Source organism: Anguilla rostrata, chromosome 16 (genome assembly GCF_018555375.3).
Source record: "Anguilla rostrata isolate EN2019 chromosome 16, ASM1855537v3, whole genome shotgun sequence".
Taxonomy (NCBI): domain Eukaryota; kingdom Metazoa; phylum Chordata; class Actinopteri; order Anguilliformes; family Anguillidae; genus Anguilla; species Anguilla rostrata.
In genome coordinates, this window is record NC_057948.1 from 27,934,881 (window position 1) to 27,955,784 (window position 20,904).

The following is a 20,904-nucleotide window of genomic DNA, read 5'->3' on the forward strand; positions in this document are numbered from 1 at the left end:
GGTCCGAAAGACTTTGTTCTTGATCCCAGGCGACCGTTATCCCACAGGAGATCAATGGTGACAGCGCCAGATCAATTGTGTTACACACAAATCCCTGTCACTTTCACACAAACAATGCTGGCACGCAATCTGTTTCCCTGCCAGCTCACGCTGTTTGGTACAGGAGACAACAGACAGTAGACTGCTGAGTTTTATGTGGTGGCAGGCCATCTACATAAAGGAACCTAAATTAAATAGTGAGAAAACCTCGTGTTCGATATTCAAGACACTTTTGAAAGATGTGTTCATACCATGCCAAGTCATCACTGGATTTGTAACAGAGGATTATGTTTTCCTTGTGGGTGAAAATATTTATCTGTCCATGGGTCTAAAGTTAAAATCTGAGGCTTGTGAAAGGAAAGGCAACCAGCTTTACGCCTAAGGTTTATGCCTATGCCTTAGATTCCTATTGTGCGTGCTGTTTGCCGAGAGCCCTCACTGTGTGTCACACTGCGTGTACTCACTGCTCATTAATGGTGCACGAAAGCATGAATTAGGGCAACCTGTACTAAGGTACATTTCATGCAAATGACAAAAAATATCCACTATAAAAAAATAATCACCCCAACTGCATCTCCACCATTACCTCCCTGTCCCAGTTCCTGTACAAAGACTTGTGGGATTGTGGCCTGGCAGGGGTTAAATTCATTGCACCATAAAACTGGAGCCTTTCATAAAATGGTGGAATAAGAAGCAGAAATAATATTTCAACTTTGATTAGTTCATCCGCAGGGCACCTTGGGCAATTGAGAAGGGGGGTGGGGGGGGTGGGGGGCGCGTGAAAGGGGGAGGGAGTATTGTGCACGACGAGCAGTAAATTACATCTAGCCTTTGAATGATTTCTGCAGATCCCATTACGACAGTGTGTGTGCGCGCGTGTGAGTGTGAGTGTGCGCGCACATGGTATGTATGTGCGTGTGTGCATGTGTGCGCGCACACGTGTGTGTGTGCGTGCGTATGTGTGAATGTATATGTGTCTGCAGGTGTAGGGGGGTGGGGTGTATCCACAGGATGCTATAGAGAGAGAAAAAGCAATTCTTGTTTCTAGCCATTCGAATGAAGAAAAGAGATGTGTGTGTGTTTGCATGTGTAAGAAGTGTGTTCTGGCAAAAAAAGGGTGCATTTGTTTCCCTTTCATTGTCGTCTTTTCATACAGGTACCAACAAAATCCTTATAGGTCTTTCGTCTTTCTTGCACTGTAATTCATTTCCCGCTTCCTCTATCTCTTCTCTCCCCTCTGTATGAGGAAAAACAAAAGTGTCCCTATCTCCTCTCATTTAAAATCCCCCCTCCCACCACTCAGAATATTTGAAAAGCACTTGTCTTCCATTTGTCACCTTGACTGGTGATATAGTGGCTGACGCTGGCTGCTGCCTTGCCTGTGCCTGTGCTCAGATTGCCTGTGCTGAGGAGGAAGCTATGGCGTGTTTATTTCCCCACTCCGCCTATCGGTCGGGTGCACTCACCCAAATATCACACACTGCCAGTCTGTTCCACTCCTGCATGGAGAGAACACAGTGACACACGGACGAGAGTCTCCGGTCACACACTCTTCTGAAGCACACCGTGAGGTGATGATGAGTGATTTTGTATTTTTATTGAGCCAAACAAAATTAGGGATGAGGAAAATTAGAGACAGGACCGTAGGATGTATCATAGCAGCAAACACAAATGTAATAAGGTCTGGAGTTGTGTCTTTTTATAAAATGTATATATTTACATGTAAATGCATACGTATATTATATTAACATGCATCAGTTAAATCCCTGAAATAATGATCATCATCATGTATTCAGACATGCTAACACTTGTTATTTTGTTATGTAAAATTTTCTTATCACTATTCCTTATTCATATATATATATTTTTTTTCAGCCAGGGTACATTTCATATTTACATTTCTCTTACAATTTGTTGAGCCCAGTTATACTTTCTGGCTTATGCCACATCAGTTCAGGTGGGCACACATTACCATGCCTGTGCTCTGAGAAGTGTGCCAGCCAACATTCCTTTCACTTTGTAAAGTGCACAGTTACAGTACTGGCCAACAGCGTGCATGGGCACCGGCCAATCACAGGCCTCCAGTCAACCAGTGAAGTGAAGTTGCTACTGAGGTCGGGAATACCCTACAGTCTTTTCTGAGGTAAGAACCAGTCCCTTGTCTGGATATGCTATCAATGCACTCAGCAAATCCACACTTTAAACTTTTTAAACTTAAATTTGACACTAAATTCTACATACTGTTTACATACATAAATATGTTCAGTGATCTGCATTTGTTTGTGGAGCTCACACGCATGTATGGACAGAACATATGTTATGTAGGGTAACATAGTGTGGCAATAACAAACCACAAATTGATTTGCTTACTTTATGCAATTAAATAATGTGCAGATGTACTATTATGCCTGTTGGTAGTATGGGCTCCACCTCTAGTCTGTCCCTTGCTGTCAGTGCCCCTGCACAGAAAAGACATTTTACTTACACATTAGAAAGTTAATTAAACCTTATTTTCACCCAAGGAGGGGTGAGGGAAAAGGAATAAGGCTGGACATTTAATGGTGAACATTATTAATGGGGGGGGGGGGGTTAAAAATTAAAATGAAGGAATACTGCTCCCTACCTCCCACTTTAATTGCGAATTCAAATTTCCTATAATGGATTCTGACATCTTAAGTCATTGAAATCCATCATTCGGAGGGGCATTGTTCCTCAATGAACCTGTCACCTCAGTGTGTCCCTGTGCTTTTCCACTGGCTCCTGTGGAAGAAATGAGAAATTGTAATAACCTTCAAGCTAAAACAAATTGATAATTGACTTCTTCACTCCGTTTCCCAATCTCTGCATTCTAGTCTCAGGAAGGACTTGTTCAATTTACTGGACAGGCCTAATCTTTTGTCTCAGTTTGTTTTCCTTTCAGTAGTTTTGGATTTGGTACATTGACCCAGATTAAAATTTTTATTCAGCTGACAAGAATACAAAATCAAATTTCGGCACACGTGGAGAGTAAAGAGGGGCAGTCCATGAAAGTACTGTTTTTCTCTCTTCTGTCAAAGATGCCATACATCACTGTGCACTGTCTTGTCTCAGGAGGTCTCAGACAGTTTCCTCTCAGACGTGTGTTTCATTAATAAATCACAGGGTCCTCATCAGTGAAATGAATTGTTTTTATACTCCCCAGGGTGGCACTTAAGGTCTGGACCAAAAAAAAAAAAAAAAAACATGTCAGAATTCACCCCATATGCTGAATACCACAGAGTGGACAAAACACGCAAAGGTTTGGATCCTTATTATTTTGAAGCTCAGTAGTTACGCTTTCCACTGTGCATGCAACCGCATTCACCCAGATTTATGTGTCCCACGTGCGGAGAGGGATGTCTTCAGACGCCTCTATCACAAATCAAACTCTCTTTTTACTGCTGCTTGCAGTATGTGGTGCAAGCCTTTGTTAATTAAGCCACCATTAAACAAGGGGGGACTTGCTGTTTTTAGACTTAGAATCCATAACAAGCTCGCAATGCCTTGTTATGTGTAATCCACAAACGGTGTGTCACTGATGGTTGATATTGATATTGAGGTCAGGAGGGAGGAGATCTGGAGGAGTACCCTGCCTCTTTATCCTTTCTCAACACTAGGATGAGATATAAAGGCCCCTAGGCCTTACTGTCCTGTCTCCTGCACAGCTGTATGGTGAGGGAAGAGGCAGAGACCTGACAAGGGCCAAAAAGCCTTCTGAGCAAAATGGAGGAAAGGCATATGCTACCTGACTGTGAGCAAAGCATAGAGGGCGTGTGCAAGGATAAATGCCAGCACAGAGCCATGCCCAGCGAGTGCACACTCAGCAAATCTCTCTGCATGTATGGAGTTTTTTTATTCCATCTCAAAGTGAAAATCCTCCTTTATCAGAGCCGATCGGCACTCATTAATCTTTTTTTTTTTGTGCAGAGCCAGTGGACAAAGATGAAAATTAATTTCATCATTTAAGGGCTGCTGGATGACAGTTTACACGAACATATCTGGGAGAAATAAATGTGAGGACTGACCAGAAGGACATTCCAGACCATTTTTTCTATAGCCGGAGGATGGTTTGAGGTACACTACCTGTATGATGTATGAAGGATGGTGTGAAGTGTGTTGGAGCTGAAATGGTGGATGGAGGATGGTGTGGGGTGTGCTGGAGATTAAATGGTAGCCGAAGGATGGTGTGAGGTGTGTTGGAAATGAAATGACGTCCAGAGGATATGGTGTGAGGTGTGTTGGAGATTAAATGATAATTTTCATGAGGTCATGGCTCTCTTGTGTCCAGTAAAGCCGGGGGTAAAGAGATACCGCTTCCTCTTGTGATAACACCACTCTCTATTTAGCAGCAGATATTATGTATTGAATATTGAAAGCCTCTATTTTAATTTGAATATCAGTGCCAGAAAATATTTAGCCAATTATAAAATTGTTCATTGGGATTAATTGGTTGAGGCCAAGTTAAAATGTAGAATTAGAACACACACAAACGCATGCACGCACACACATTAGATGAGACCCTGATGCAAATTAATGCAGACATATCATCAGAGAGGCTGTTTGCTATTGGCACAAATTCGGCTAAGCTCATAAATAAATAAATAAATAAATAAATAAATAAATAAATAAATAAATAAAGGTAGAAAGCTAAAACAATTTCTGAATGAAAAAATCTATCCTTGTCTGATATAACAACAGTAGCATATGTAGTAAAACATGTACCATGTCCACAGGGGTCCAACGACTGAAATATAAAGACCTTTTTAAACATTTTATTAAACCAATTTGCTTTCCTGAAACACTCACCTCAGCTGTTATGGCAGTGAACTCCATAGCAAAAAGAGAAACAGTTAGTGTTTATTACATTTTCTTTGTATCAATTTAGTAGAACTGCATTAATTTATATAAATTAAAGTGTATCTTGATCTTTGATATATGCAGTGAGGAAAAAATGGAGAAATAAACTGAATTGATAAAGAAAGGTTTTAGGTTATTTCAGCATCTTATTTCTTGTTTCTTTCCTTCATTCCTAAATCATATATTTCTGTTATTCCGCTGCTATGTTTCGTGTATGTACACCCCTATGTTTTTTTTTTTTTTTTGACAGTGATGGCTTTCTCTCTTTAATTTGGAATCTTCAGCTTTCATAAAGGCAGCAAAGTACAAAAAGAGAAATTAATCTGACACTATTCTCATGCAACCTTGACATTATGGATGCATTTTTTTCCCCGCGTTCCCCCCATTTTGAATAATATAAAGGGCCATTTATGAAGGTTTCAATGATGAACAAAGGCTGGGAAATTGTGTTTTCATAGAGTTTGTCCATTGTACTGCTGACATGAGGAGAAAAAAGTTCCTATTGATGGAATCCTCTTTTTTTTTTCTTGTTCAAAGTCTGTCTGTCTAACATCCCCATTAAAAAAAACCTTATAATTAGTGATGACAGTTGGCTTTTCCACATTGTGATTGCTGCTTTTTGCTCTTTAATTCATGTCTTCTTTCTTGTCTTAATGAGTTTGGTATGTTGTTTTTGTCATTTGTCATATAACTATTTTGCATTCTATTAAATGGCAAGCATAAATTACAATGCAATATCCGTATGAAGCGCCCACCAATTAAATTTTTTTATGAATACAATGGAGCTTGTGAAACATTTTTTTTCCCTATTATAACTGCAGGTGTGTAAAACTATTGTTTACTGAGCATATCATTTACAAGTAAAATTAATATTTATAAATGATGCCTTAAAATTACTGATATATATTGTTTTCCGAATAATTCAAAACAACTCTCATTTCTGAATGCTGTAAATTTGTTTAAAAAATTGAAAAGTGAGCGGTATTCTAAAATTCAGATGTTATCCAGAAAGCACAAATATGTCCAGACTTTTAAAATATAATCGCTCCCCTCCTAACTACTGTATCCTCAAAGTATGCCCTGTCCAGTAAGCATACTATATACTGTTTAGTGCATATTTTTCAGGACAAGATGGGCAGTATCCAAAAGATATCCTCCACATTATTTTCCAACTGTACTGTGGAAGTGTCATAAGACATCCCACCCTTGCTCACGTCATCGTTGTTGTTGTTAAAGGAAAATGTGAGCAAAGCTGTGCCTCATTTTTAAAAGCAGTGCTGAGCATCATATGAATGGGACCAAAACGATTGTATACAATCCTGAAAAGTATGTTCTGGAATATACTCAGGAAAACCTTGGAAACAAGTATATCATTATGGCAATTTAAGTACACAACATTTAGGTGGAAATTTCACCTGCTTAACAACTTTCTCATCCAGTGTTCTCAATGAGCCTACTCATTAGTAGGCAAGTGCGCTGATCCGGACACAGCCAAGAAAAACAAGTGAGCAGGAGAGAAAGGTTAACGCTGCAGGAAAGAGGAAAACAGAAAAATGAGAGAGAGAGGGCAGCTTCCTACTGGCACAATACGTGTATAGCTGGCAGCCATATAGCAGTTGATTCTTATTTTTTAAATAATTCAAATTTAATTTAGAGCTGGAGGGAAATAGCCTGAGCTGATGGTATAATGAGTGGCTTTGGGACATCTCGTTAATAATCTCCATTTGTAACATAGAAGTTTCAAGTCTCGGTCAGCTTGTGAGTCACAAAGCCTGCCTGGCCACACTTTTACTTTGTCTTGACGAATTCCACCCGTCCCCTCAACTCCCATTTATTTTCAGACGCAGTAATCTTCTGATTAAATGGATGACTTCATTCCAGCCTCTAAACTTGCTCTTGGGGGGAAAAAGAGGGTCAAATATGAGCCATTATCATTTACTGAATTTCCTTTCGCTTGCACTTCACCTTCACCTGAGATGGTAATATTACACATCAACAATGCCTTGCTGGCCTTGGGAAGGAACAACAGCAATACTAAGACATTAGAAGTAGAGCAAACAGGCAGTTCTGCATCCTGAGAAATGCAAGGAAATACCCCGTACATTCACAATGCTTTAGTTCCATTTACAACTTTATAATGACCCAAAACAACCTTCTGGTGATTTTTTTTAATTTTATTATCTGATAAATTAATACTGTTCTTGCATATTGCACATCATGAAGTCATGACACTCTTGGCAAACATCATCAACTCACAATTTAAAAAAAAGTTTGTGGTCATTAAATACAAAGCCATTGTAGAGTAAATGGTAGACCCAGACTCAAACACCAAAATTTCACATGCAGACTCTTTGCCGTCCATTATCGAGCCTATCAACATTCGATCATTCAGAGAGCAGGAGATTCAGTCTCTTGGCCCAGAAAAGGTACTGTACAGGGTAAATAACATAGCTAAGAGAGCCTGTGGCCTGTGGTATCATAAAATAAGTTTGCATCACCATCTGTCGTTTTTAAACTCAAACTTTAATCACACGAGTTGTTAAATTACAAATCTAAAATTGTGGAGTACAGAGCCAAATCAAGAAAAAATGCCTCTGTCCCAAACATTATGGAGCTCACTGTTGCTCTTTTTCTATGTTAGGAAAAGAATTCTCATTTTCATATCCAAGTTGAGGTGCACCACATCTGGTTCGGAATTCCATTGAATATATCGGTAAAATGTTAAATCCTTTTAAGTGCCGTCTGCCATTGCCATCGACGGCATTTTTTGTCGTCCTAACCAAATTTTACCCTCGTGCTCTTGTCCACTATAATGACATCCAGTGTGCTCTCTACTGTGTACCGTAATCCTGGTGCAGTGCACACAGCATAAAAGCAAAGGATTCCGTAAAGCACCTGTCTATTCTGTTGTACTGTGTCCTGCGAATAAACCCCCAGACTAGCCCAACCTCACCATTCGGTTAATCTGCACAGGCTTTCAGAAGACAAGACATGGCTTTCCACAAGGCTTTACAAGTTGAAAGCAAGACATGAGTGATAGTTCATTTTATTTACCAGAACTTGAGGAAGGATTTGCAGAATCCTCAGAAAATGTGCCTAAGTGCTACAACTAATAAGGAATAAAAGTCAGTATGACTTTTATAAACATGCTGAACTCCCTACATCTACTCCTCTTATGCTCAAACAGATGAAAAATGCTGGGATACTGACACTGCAATTTTTTTCCCCCCCACATGGGCTTGTTACAAGACACCTTTTCTTTTAGAATCTTCCTTTGGTTTTCTGATGTATTATGATAAAAAAATATATATATATCTCTGTAGTTTATACTGAGCTTTACAAGAAGTTATTACAAAACATGCTGCAGTCAGCTAGGAAGCGAAAAGAAACTGAAATACAGTAAGCCTTAGAACCGAAACAACTAATCACTCCATGATATGTTGAATTTTTTAGCAAAGCGTAACAGTATACTGTGGATATGAACGGGCCAGCTCATAAATGATTAACACAGTATATATCATTGGAATATGGTAACAATAAGGTATGACAGCAGCAGGCTAGGGGTGGCCGTGGATGTTTTTTTTTTGCAAAAGTAATGAAGGAGATTATGAAGGTATATGATTTGCAGCTTGTTTTTACTGGCTGCTGAAATGAACTGATCTGCATTGATAACGCCGGAATCTTGCAGCCATGCGATATTGCACTTTGGAATAAAACAGCATTCCCTTAGGCAAGCAGATTTTAATAATTTGTCCATTCCCTGTTGTGACGAAGGATGTTATAAATGGTTATGAGACTGCTACGCCCTGCAGTTCACAGCGCATTATAAAAAAATAATATCGTTAGCAATCAATTTCGGTATCTCGTATCCATCATGCATCCTGATAACCGTTTTAGACCAGTAGTTTAATGCAGGAAACAAACATGCTCAGAATAAACAGGAATAGAGCCGGGCCAATTTTCGAGTCAATAATCTAGTCATATAGCAATCATGCAGCTTTCAATACGTCTTGCCTCTTGATTCTCAACATGAGCTCACCCTAAGCCTACTGCACTGAAGAGCTGCAAGAAAGGGTATCAATATTCATACTTGTTTTTTTTTAGTCAAAATAATTTTACCAGAGAGAATGTTTCGCACTTTGGAATTCAATGAGTGGAAAAATAAGGTTTAGATCTTTGCCATGCTGTTTTGTTAATGAAGTGGAAAGCTAGTGATGGAAATTTAAGCTTTTAAAATTAATTTTAATAGACAACTGCCTAAATGTATTCTTGTATTTTCAGTTAGTAGGCATGTAATTTCTAAGACAAAGGGTTATACTGTCACTATGAAGCCTTATTTTGCATTCAAAACTTACAGATAAATGCTTAGGTACCGTGCATATCGATACTATCGATAAGTGCATTAAATAGTACTCTGATTATAATAGTATGTCCAACTTTTATTTCCTTATTTTCCTTTTATATTATTTCCTTTTATGTCACTATTTTTTATGCACCTGCTTTTAGAATTGTATTTTATGTTGCCATTCGTAAACACTAGAGCTTTTCCAGGGGACAATCAAACAGGGGACAATCTACCTAGGTTTGAGAAAATGTATTGTATCATGATTGGGAAAAAATATCACAATAACTGCTTTTATGGTGATTACTGATTTGGAAAGGAAATGCTATGAAGCAAAATTAAGAGATTTTTTAAATTCATGCAACTGCTGATGGTGCTCTTTCTTCTTAAACATTTTTTCTGGATTTAGCCTACTTATACTTTCCTCGTAAGCTATGAATGTAATTACATCAAGCTTTGGTTTCTAAAACAATGTGTTAGCTGACTGAGCGAACATGGAATGAAATAGCTGTAATTAAATTTACTGTATTCTAGAATAATACGTAGAGGTGTGCACATAAACTGTAACCCAAACTATATTTTTAAAAACTCTCAGGGAGATGTACGCATACATCTTCCAGCAGAAGATGACAACACGTGGAATAGGTCACTGACAAAAGTATTCTTTTCCTGATTCTCTGAACTCATCATTTCATGTATTGTCACCTTTCTTGGCACTTTTTGACTAAAAACACTACCATTTAGATGGCTGTTTCAATCCACCAGAATGTAAGAAAAGGGGTAATTTCAATATTATCCCAGAAAGTCTGAAACACTCCTGATTTAAGAAAACCCCCACAGCCATGGTGTCTGTGTTGACTGCTGTTACCTTAATTTCAATTTGGTTGAATTCAATTTTATTTGTATAGCCCTATTTACAGAGACACTGTCCCAAAGATGATTTGCAGAAAAATAACAAAACATAAAATAAGAAAAAAGACCTGAACTACCTCACACCAATAAGGTAGGTAAAAATATCAATCCCAATATCATATTCTGTCATCAGTACCCCTGTTATTACAACTATGAAATGAAAAAAGCTCAACATCAGATTCAGACTGACTCCCAATTAATTTTGCAATGGTGTCAGAATACAATATTTGAATTTGGCCCTGTCATGGTCATAATGAGAATTACGCAGATGGAGGAATAAAGATGGGGTCTTCTATTTTTAGCGGATGTATCAGATGTATGCATATGCAGATTTTTGCAATGGCAATTTAAACATTTAGAGGGGTGAATCCAGACCTGTGCTTACAGTAAGTGCATTTTCCATGTAAGACTTTCAGTCTCGCAATGATGAGCTCTGTGGAAAATGCCCTTAATTATTTTTACAATGGTATGCACACACAAGACTCATTCGCATACTCTGTGCTGCACATTTGATTTGTTGTGTTTTACAGACGGATCGCCACTTATGATTCATTAATCTAAAATCACTTTCAAACTGTCAGCTAACTCACCGAAAGTAATGTCAAGTGGTAAGAGAAAAGCTGTTTGCACTCAACAAGTGAAGGTCATCAGTATTTCTGTCAGTCCTGCCGGTTTCAAGGTTTTAATACCTTCATCTTTTCTGGGTAGATCAGAGGCAAATGAAATCTTCAATAAAATATGACCAACACCTTGCAGTGGGGGATCGATGTGGCAATAATCCACAAATTTTACATAGCAACTCTTCAAGGTGTGCATTTATTCCCCCTCTGGTTTATATTTTTTATTTATTTTTCCTTACTGAACTTGAAGTTTCATTATTGAATCCTTGTTTTCAGTTTTTGGCAGCCTTTAATTCAGTTATGTAAAGTAGCTTATACTATAGCTAAATTAATATTTTGATTATCTATAAAAACAGGATATAAGAGAGAGCATTTCAGAATTGCTTTCATGTTGTACTATTTAGTTTACAGAAAGGGCAACACTCGGTCCAACACTGCACTTTCTTACTAAAATGCCCAAAAACAGACTAAAATGTGATTTAAAAAAAAAATATTTTACTTTTCTTTCTTCTTTCAGAATATAGTTATCTTTGTTACTTGATGCTCATATTTTTGCTTTCAATCATTAGACATAAATTAATATTGTGAATTTAAAAAACAAGTTCATGTTTGTTTATATTGATCACCTTCTGGTTTTAGAATGTGATCATAATAATGGCTTTTGGGCATCTGTTTTAATTTACAAAGCTTAGTTTGTAGTGGGTTTGTTCAATAATAATTCCAAAATATGTTTGTAAGTGATACTTGGGAAGGCCTGGGTTAAATCAACATGTCACTTCACAGGAGTGGGCTCATTCTAATCCAGAATATTACTTGGTCAGGAGTGAGATAAGGAAGGGGGGGAGGCATCCATATAAATTAAGTGGACAGCACCAGGCCTATCAAGATCATCCAGCAGGTCAAGGCTACTTTGCAGAGATGTGATTTATTTTTCTTTTCATTTATTTTTCTGAAAGGGGTTTCGTGCTTGCTCACTCACACATACACAAACATAGTGTAACCTTCTGAGTTTTGACAACCACATTCAATTCTTTCTCTATCTCATCCTCCTGCTAGGTTAAGGATGAGCCAGGTCTTTTTTGTTCAGACATTTAGTTCAAGTGATCAGTGAACACAATGTCTTTTATTTTATCGTCCTTTGATTTAACCTAATGGAAAACTAGTTTTCAGATGAAACACTGTTGACAAAAGGGACATAACAAAACACTGTGGTCAAGGTCTTTGGGCTGCAAAATAAATATATTCATTGTTGTTCTTTATTGCACGAGTATTTAAGTGCACATCTAGTGAATGAAGAACAAAGAGCATCTCTTAAGTGTTCCTGGACTTCCGGACCAAACATTTTGGTATAACAGGTTATCAGTGCTGTATTGGTATGGTTTTAAATCATTGTTGCCACTTATAAGGTTAAGAAGGGTTTGAGCACATAGCACTGTAATTAAATAGCAGTACCAAGCAACTGTTCAGAAGGTTAGCTGGCATAGTTCTGGTGTGCATGCTCCCAAATGGAAATCATGTTCTTCACCAAAGGATGTCCCCTACCAGTGGATAGGATGCGTACTGATCTTGATTTGCTGGATTTTGGAAATAAGAATACTAGGATGGGTGCTATTAAATGTAGAAAATGAAAGGTACTGTGCAATGTTTTGGTTTCTCTCTGTGTTTTGTGATACGGCTTGTGAGAGTGGCCAGAGCTTCCTCTTTACTTCATGCACTCTTATATGCAAAATTGCTAATAGCAGGTAGGATGAGGGTTACAGGTATAGACTGAGGATATACAGTACTCACGGACACGTTGGTGTGGCAGCTTGGTGTGGAATGAGAAGCAGGTGGCAGTGACTTCTGGGTAGAATAAGAAAGCAATTCTAAAGTCATTTCATAAGACAAGCAATTGGATACTCTGTAATATGAAATGGGTATAAAACTCAGGCATAAAGCTGGTTGTGCTGTAATCAACTAACTGTTGCTTATCTATTAGTAAGCAATGGTGGTCCAGTATTCCAGCAATATATCTGCCCAACATACTCTCAACAGTAAGCAAAACTAAGCCAGTGGTGTACATTGGTTTGAAATTGGTACACAAAAAATATCACACTGTGTGCCAAAGAAAAGATTACATTAAAGATAAATGTTTTTCTTTAATCAACCGATTAAAAAATGACTTAAAGCTAGCATTGGGCCCACTGGGTCACGCTTACTAGATTATTCTGTGGCATGCATTCATGTCTACATCATTTTGTTCTTTTCTGATAATAAAAAAATAATATATTTTCCATTTTTTTCTGTTGTTACAATGGTATGTACATTGTTCCCCTCTTTCAGTGTTCTATATATCAAATGATAATTGAGCTAGATAAATATATTAACATTAGCTGCCTCCATCAGAACAATTTACAATGCAGCTTAAACATGATCAGGCTAATGGCTATCCTACATTTAGGTTATTGTAGATGCACACATGGCTGGAACAGTAGACCAGCCTGACTAACCAATTAGCAGGTCCAGAAGTACCCCTTTGGTAATGGTTTGTTTGCTAGTTGCTGATTGCATGTAACACCATATAATCAAAAGAAATGAAACACAAATGACAGTGAGTGTGTTGTTGGATTAAAGGCTTTCTGCTTTTGTGCTCTCCGTCCAATCAACTTATGCTGAGAGTTGTTCTGAGCACAATTTATTTTTGTAGCAGTTTGGTGCCCCTGATGAGATTTAAGCAGTAGACATCGGTTTCTATAAGACAGCGATGTCGGTGTTGCCTGCAGGCTTGTGGAAAATCAGGAGCAGCTGCTGCTAATTCACCTCTGAAATGCTGTGCAGTCTGCTGTGTTGCTTCTCATTTGCACTTAAATTTAAAGAAATGCAATTAAGAGCTTCGAAATCCAACCGTGAAAATAGCATGTTTTAAAAAAAAAATAAACATTCATCTGAATCACATTTACTATGCATTTTCTACTAGTAATGGCCATTTGCAACTTTCTGTCAGAAATATATGTATATGAATATCATTTTACAAAAATGGTCTGCAGTAGTAAGTCTGTGTCCACTCCATGTCATTGAATATATGGGGAAGTGGAGATGACCTATGTCACTTCACTCATATTCAGTTTGTCAATGATATGGTTGGAGTTTTCTGTCAACAGATTCCTGACCAAAGTTCTTTCAAATGGATTTTGATAAAAATATATACATATCTGCATATTGGGATTTTTTTTTTTTTTTTTTTGCACTGGAATCTCATTTTACTTTGTGGTACTACATCAAAGGTATGGTTAGCTCTTCTCAACACTCTAAAAAGCAGAATTTGTTCTATAAATTCACAGTTTCGTCCTTGGGTGCTGTGGGAAACGGCTAATCAGCTACTTGGTAACAGGCCAGAGATGTTGTGATGACTGACACAGCATATGTAGTGTCAAAAGCATGCCAATAGAAAAGACTAGGCTGGCCCTGACGAGGGCAGAGGGGGGAAATCAGTTGTTCGTGAGACTTTCTAACTCTATTAGCCCAGCACATTGCAACCAAAAGGTATTGTACTGTACCATAATGAGAGCATGACAGGTTGATCAATGTTGCTTAAAAAATTAGTTTCTTTACATCAAAAAGCTTTTTGTGTGTTTTTAAGCTATCCCATTAAGGAGCTTTGGAAAATGTTTCCTTTGGCCAGTGCTCATCAGTAATGGCAGAATAAAATATTTTTTTATGACATGAAAAGCAATTTCATACCTGTGCATGCTCTCAAACCTTGTAAATCTATTATTCATTCTTTAATTTTCAACTTCAACACTTAAAGCTATGCTATTTTTCATAAGTGCCTGGACAAAAGAATGATTGCTCCTGTGATGATAGCAAATTCAAATCTTTTCTACCTTGGCATGCAATGTCAATGGGTCTGAGCGGGGGGTGGCAGCAATGACTACACCGTGAGCACAGGCAGAGACAGAAGGCATTTCTGCTAAGCTATGCTAAGTATCTTTTCTGAATAGAAAGAGGCCTTTAAAAGGGAAAACTGTGCCTTTTTTAATTAATTAATTTATTTATCTATCTATTTTTAACTGAATTTCTGGTGAATTCTCAACAATCTTTTTTATCCTACAGGAACATATGAACACACAAAATTCCAAATGTGCATACATCTGCAAAGATGGTTGAATATCATTACTAAAGAAAGATATGAAATCAAGCAGAAGACTGCAATGCTGTGCAGGCTGCCCGAGACCATCACACAACCAGCATTCTGGTCCAGGTGTCACTTCAGCTTTGTTTATAGCAGGACACTCAGTCTGTACTTCCATGGCCTGAAAAAGGCAAGTGGGACAGAGTGGGGAGTTTAATGGAGTTCTCATTTTATGGGTGTCAGTTCAGCCACCTATTACAGCGTGTAAACAAGGGCAAGTGTGAAGGGGCAGGTGACACATAAAACAGGATTCCCTCCTTGCTTAGAAGCTCAACAACTGAGCTTTTAACAAATGAAAACCTCAGTACTTAAAGTACACTGAAAGATCAAATTGCCTTCCTACAGAAGAAAGCCCAATGTTGAGATCATACAAAATGAAGTGATGTTTGTGAATGGGATACTGGGCCCACATTTAAGCTGCAGAATAGTCAGCCTGGTAAAGCTGATTGAAGTGAGCTACTAGAAGGTAGGTATGTGGATTCCTTTGTACCCCTTTGATTTGATAATAATAATAATAATAATAATAATAATAATAATAATAATAATATTGTTGCTATCATTCATTTTGGTTAAATATATTCAGTACAATAGCTCAGTGTCTTATGTTAGTTTTTTTCCAGGCTGGTGTGCCCTTTCCCCACTTTCACCGCCTGCCTTTCAAAAAGTTATACCCAGGGCCCTGTCTGAAACTTCCAGGGTCTGTAGCTATCACTGGATAACTGCACCGAGTAAAACTCAGAACAGCTCTTTTTACTTCAGTCCATGCTCCAGATTTGGGAAAGTTCTAGGTTTCACTCAGCGCAGTTATCCAGATAACTCAGTATCCCTGCTTCCTGCCACAGGCTCCAAGTATAAGGTCCGATTGTTTTTATTTATATATTTATTTAGTTTTACCTTGCCGATCCATAATCGCGCTTTTCTACAGGCGAACTCCGCGCGAATGCTGCAGTGATTTGCTGGTTACACGTGATCTAGGTCACTACAGCATTTGCAATGGCTGCCAATGGATTAAATCACTACGGTCTATGATTAAATCGTTAAGGGACGTGCGTAAACTCTCCGATCTCTTTTCTCTTATGCATCTGGATCTCAGTGTAACGCCAAGTCTCAAGTCTAGTGAAGTGTGTTAATAACATAACATTGAAAAGTTAATCAAACAGGCCACGCGTGCTAGCGCCATGCAAGCGTCTCGTTCAGTTACAGACCTGCGGTCCTTTAAAACGTTAAACGATAGTTTTACTGTTAGCATCTGTTTTACCGTACGCTATTATGCAGCTACCAGTAGGTGGTTTGCAAACTCAAATTCAAGTTGATTTGTTGGTAGCTACCTACAGCCAATTATGACCAATATTTGTCAACTGTCATTTTTTTAAACGTGATTCAACTATTGCAGATACAGAAATCCATTGGTAAGTGTGACTAACTTTACTGAAGATTTGATGCACTCGCCCATAAATCCCAAGCTTTTTCTGATATGCTGACGTTTAGCTACCAGCTAGGCTAACGATCTTTATGGCAAGTTAAGATAATACTTGCAATGCAGCTTTATTCCTGACGTTCCTTTATTCCATTTATTCCTGACGTGCTCTTCTTCCTGCTATTGACTAATAACGTTAAGTTATTCTGGTTTTGCATTCCTTTCAGTAGCCTACAGCAATGCTTCCCTAAATAATACTAAAAATGAAAGACCAACATTGGCATCGTGTTACTCTTTGTTTTGCTCTTCTTTTATTTGAGAAATGTGATCAGCTGAATGCTTGGGAGTACAACAATTTTGATTCGATGCTTTTGATACAAGATCGTTTATTATAAATAATGCATTTCAGACAATGTACAGTTGCACCATTTTGAAAAAGCTAAAACACATTAAAATGTTTCAAACACACCAGCTGTTTTCTTAAATGCTAAAAAGAGCATTCTAAAAAGTGCTCACCACTCTTGCTATGGGTAAAGTAAGAATGAATGATGCTTTTGCCAAGTCTTATAGTACCATAGAACTGGTTTTTGTTCAGAATTACTGTACCACTAAAATGCCTCTGTAAGACAGAAAAAAAGAATGGGGCAGTTCACAGTGCTTCAATAAGCATTGCAGTTTTTCTCTGTGGGTATGTAGACCTTGGTTGCCACCAGTGCAGCGAGGGATTTGTGTATGTGTGTGTGTGTGTGTGGGGTGTGCTGCGGGGTGGGGGGGGGGGGGGGGTGCTGCTGTAGAGGGAAAAGACGAAATGTCTGTGGGGGGTGGCTTTCAGACGGTGCAGAAGCGGTGATACTTGATCTGACGTTAATGTGCTGGTGTGCGTGAGTGAGCGAGCAAGCGAGAGAGGGAGAGATGGGCAGATAATCCCGTCTGCCCGGTGCGATTGAAGGCTGGGATTGATTGATCGCCTAATCATGGGAGGAAATGGGCCTGAAAATGAATGGAACTCTGCCCTTGGCTTGCACAGGAGCTGCGGTGGGTGGGGTTTGAGGGGATGCGACTGCAGAAAGACACGGCCTTAATGTGCACAAGACCTGATTTCATTTTAGTCTGATATACAGTTATATGATCTCCACTAAATGGATCAAATAAAATAAGGAAGAGAGGGCAAAAAGGGAGGGGCGTAAATCAAGATTCATCTCCGGAATATTGCATTTTTCAAAGTGGTCTCAATTGATGTTTGAAAAGGTGAAAGAACAAGAAAAAAATAAGAGCTTATATGAATTTTAAATTAACAGCGCGTTAGTGAGTGTAGTGTGATAGCCACCCTGTACTGGCATAACTGCTGCATGGTGGGGTGGATTTTGCCTTATTATTTGTGTTCTTACATGATCTTCCTTCGGCTGTCAGATTTGTTTTGGAAATTACTCATAGCTGGGAGGCATGATTATGCGTTAAAATCATGGACCATCGTTATCCGTTTCTGCCAGTCCCTTTTAGACAATGTGGGCCAAATTACTTTGAACAACCTTTGATCTTGGAAACACCCTTGTTGACGCTGGAAATCTGAAGCCGTTTCCCAGTTTTCCCAAGCCCCACACTAATAACTCCGCACTTCGGAGGAAATTAGCTTGCTTTTTCCTGATCGCTTTTATTTCTGGTCTCGGTTCACAGGGTCAGGGCTGCTTGTCAAGGTGTAGGTTGATTGAAATGGTGCAATCTGCTTTGCATCAGTTCTAAAAATATCGGTAGCGCGTCAAAGCCACCGGTTTGTGTTGTATTAAAGCGATGCCAGGCTGTCACATTTAGTTCAGTCTGACACCGGCCCATTTAAAGCAAGCTTTGAAATCAAATGCCTTTCATTTTGATTGAGCATTTATCTTTATTTGTACCATCAGACCGGCAGGGTGATGATAATCCCCGTGTCCGTCTATGCTAAATTATAATGTGTACAAAAAAGGGTCGCCCCTGTCAGCCGTAGCATGATATCGCGCAGCTGAATTAACGGTCCCGCGTCCACAGTGAAGTGGAAGTGCCACGGCCTATCAGCGTCAGCGCAGGGCTAATGAAACCACACCCGTTACTACCAGCGTTTTAAAATGGGGAAAGGACTCTCCGTGCTTTTGGAGTGTGGTGCGTGGATGTCCTCTGGCAGCCTGGACCTGCTGTCCTCCCAGCCTGTCTCCCAGGATCAGTAATGGCGGTCGGGCCACAGCGCACGCACGCGTGAGAGCAGGAAGGCACGGGGGGCCGCTGACATCGGGCTCAGAGCCACGGGTTCCCACCTTTGACTCTCTCTCTCAGCTCGCCAGAGGGACCTCCTCTTCCCCTCTCGGTTGCTTTTATGAGAGTAAACACACGTGGTGCAGCCATCTTGTTCAGAGTTCAGAGAAATTTCCCAGTTGTGACCTTCTCTCTCTACAGCTAGTGCGCTTGATGGTGTTCTTGCCATCGACTGTCTGCAAGCTGGAACAGAACCGTGAATCTGATTTTATGTACTGGGTCATCGCATACCCTATGTGTACCAATAGCCTACCCAGATGTATGCAAATTAAATTGGCGCACTGTTATTTAACTAACTCAACTGCAATACACTACACTATTATTTTGCTACAGATCATTGTTCAGAAATATTTAAGAGATATATTCACTTGTCTCACTTTACCATTTCCATTCTGTAATCTGTTGCAAAATAGTTGTGTGTTGCCGTTGAGCTGGTGAATTGCATACTGTTACCCCCTGCCTGTCTCCCTCTAGCAGGGGATGGATGTAGTGCATTCGCTGGAGTTGGCTGAACAATGTCCTGAATCCAGGTGGCGGAGGATAAGAGGCGGAAGGCAGAAGGTGAAGTGGCCGACAGAAGGAGCTGGAGGTACTGTAACTGATCAATCTATTAATCGCCCAGTCAATACGCCGCTTCTTATCCCCTCTGTTTACACACAAAGGCCAGCACTCTGGTGTTAAACCAACCATGCTGCAAGCAGGCACTCGAGGGACACTCTAAAAGCAGTCTTCGCACTGGTCATTTATTGAAATGTCGATTAGTATGGAAAATGTTGACAGCGCGGGTGTCACTCACCCTAAGCACTAATGACGGTAGGGAATTTTGTGCAGTTGATCTGTGGTCACTGTGTGCAGACTCCATGTAGGGAATTTTCAAAAAGTCAAAAATAAATAAAATGCCTAAACGGATAACATTTACACCATTTAAATGCTTGTTTTCAATACTGACTGTATTGAATTTGCCATCTTCTCTTCCTAAAAGCCAAACATTATTGGAGCCAATAGTGAATTAAACATCTGTATAATTAGTCGGCTTATGTATACAATACATGGCCAAAAGTATGTGGACGCCTGACATCCTACATCTCATCCAAAATTATGGGCATTAATATAGAGTTGGTCCAACCTTTGCTGCTGTAACAAATCTTCTGGGAAAGTTTTATACTAGATGTTGGAGCATTGCTGCAGGAATTTTCTTCCATTCAGAACTTTATTGAGGTTGGGCATTGATAAGGCCTGGCTTGCATTTGGCTTTCCAATTGATCCCAAAGGTGTTGGATCAGGTTGAGGTTAGGTCTATGTGCAGGCCAGTCAAGTTCTTCCACATCGTTCTTGACAAAACCATTTCTATATGGACCTCGCCCTGTGCCTGGGGGCATTGCTGAAACAGGAAAGGGCCTTCCCCAAACTGTTGAGGAAACACAGGATTGTCAAGAATGTGATTGTGTGCTGTAGCATTAACATTTGCCGTCAGTGGAACTAAGGGGCCTAGCCCAAACCATGAAAAACTGTACCAGACCAAGGGATGTCCAGATACTTTTGGTCACGTAGTGTACATGCTTTTGCAAGCAATTTTAGAGACTCGGTTTTAGGAATGTATTTTCAAATGTATAATGGGAGTGAAAGTAGGAAGAAGAAAGTATGCTATGAAAACCCCTTTTCCCTTTTGAAATAAAAATTATACACTATTAAGTTAGGTACGACCATAATGAGGAATGGTGAATTGTGAACTAGGAATGTTGCCACTGTCTCTTTTAAAATTTTATCCCACAGAAAAATTCTAGAGTTTTAGATGATTCATGCTACAGCCCCAGGTTTTCCTTTTCTCTCCTCCCTGTGGTTTTTGTAGAGATTTAATCTTCACATGAATGAATAAGGTTGACCTTATACAGACAGTAATAATTACAAAACCAAATCAGGCTACTCTAATACAGCAGTGCACTTTAGACACCCAACACATTTTTTGCATATTTGGCACTTCTACACAGAGGAAAACAAATTCCATTATGGAATACTTAGCTAATGTAGAACACATCCCATTTGCCAATGGGTTTAAAATTACAGTGTTTTTAATACTAGTCTAATTGGTGCCAGGTTGTGCTTGGCATTGAGGAGTGTTTTTCGCACTGTTGGTCGACATTGCCCCTCTGTGTCTGACTGTTTTTACAGAGCTGATGGGGTACATTCAGGGGCAGTAAAATTCAAACAGTTCTGGAGGGGGTAAGCCCTGATAGTATGTAGTGCC

General features: G+C 39.3%; 2 long non-coding RNA genes across 3 annotated transcripts in view; one reads left to right on the forward strand and one right to left on the reverse strand.

The window, feature by feature from the left end:
* Positions 1-2,396: 2,396 nt before the first annotated feature.
* LOC135242662 (uncharacterized) lies at positions 2,397-2,886 on the reverse strand. Its single transcript, XR_010326415.1, has 2 exons — positions 2,663-2,886; positions 2,397-2,498 (listed from the first exon to the last, which is right to left on the reverse strand). It is a non-coding gene; the product is annotated as an uncharacterized LOC135242662 (long non-coding RNA).
* A 12,976-nt stretch (positions 2,887-15,862) lies between these two features.
* Positions 15,863-20,904, forward strand: part of LOC135242282 (uncharacterized) — an 80,214-nt gene continuing 75,172 nt past the window's right edge. Inside the window, exons 1-2 of one of the 2 annotated variants that reach the window (XR_010326298.1) lie at positions 15,863-16,368; positions 19,137-19,248. This is a non-coding gene — a long non-coding RNA (uncharacterized LOC135242282). Of the gene's footprint in view, positions 16,369-19,133; positions 19,249-20,904 lie in introns of both variants that reach the window. The other variant, XR_010326297.1, reaches the window with a different exon arrangement.